Consider the following 953-nt stretch of genomic DNA (forward strand, 5'->3'; position numbering starts at 1 on the left):
TTGTCCCTCACCCTAGTCTTCGCTAGGCCCTGCTCTGGACCTGGCCCTGACCCTGGCCTTTGTCCTTGATAGCCCTGGGCCTGAAGTGGACTTGAAGGTGTCCTGGCCCTGGAGTGACCTGGCTGTGCCTTGGCCTGTGCTTGCCCTGCCACTATCGTCACCTTGTCCTGTTCTGCCCTTTCCTAGTACTGACCCGTCTGTGGCATTGCCCGGCCCTACCCTGCCTTGGCTGTGCCCTGGCTCGATTCCGGCCCTGGCCCTGCTCTGTGCATGCCATGACACTACCTCAGCCTTGGCACTAGCCTGGCCCTTTTCTGGCATCAGCCCTGCTCTCTCTAAGGACCGGTTCTTGTTGTGTCTTGCACTGGCCATTCCATGCCCTGCCCTGCCCTGAGTCAGCCCTGGCCCTGTCATGGACCTGCCTTGGGCCTGTCCTGGCCCTGGCCCTTCCCTGCTTCAGACCTTGCCCTGATTCTCCCCTGACCCTGACCGTGATATGCCTGGCCCTGCCCTGACACTGTCCTGGACCCTGGCTGTGCCAAGAACCTGCACTGTTGTTGCCCTTGTTTTGTTACTGTCCCGAACCTGGTCTTGCCCAGCCCATGGCCATGGCCCTGTCCCTGCCCTGGCTATTCCCTGGCCCTGCTCAGGTCTTGGCACTGTCCTGGCCCTGTGCAGCCTTGGCCGTATGCTTTCCTGGCCCTGCCTTGCCTGCCCTGGTCCTGCCTTGGCCCTACTCTAGCTTTGACCTTGCACTGGCCCTACCTTGGCCTTGACCCTAGCCTTGCCTGGGCGCTGTGCTGGACCTGGCCATAGCATAGAGCTGGTTTTGGCCCTGGCCCTGCCATGGCCCTGTCCCAGACCCTAGCCCTGCCAGGTAGCTGTCCTGGCCCTGCTCTGGGCCTGGCTTTGTCCTTGGTTCTTAGATGACCCTGGCCCTGCCCCTGCCCTTG

Source organism: Mandrillus leucophaeus, unplaced genomic scaffold (genome assembly GCF_000951045.1).
Source record: "Mandrillus leucophaeus isolate KB7577 unplaced genomic scaffold, Mleu.le_1.0 Scaffold1751, whole genome shotgun sequence".
NCBI lineage: Eukaryota > Metazoa > Chordata > Mammalia > Primates > Cercopithecidae > Mandrillus > Mandrillus leucophaeus.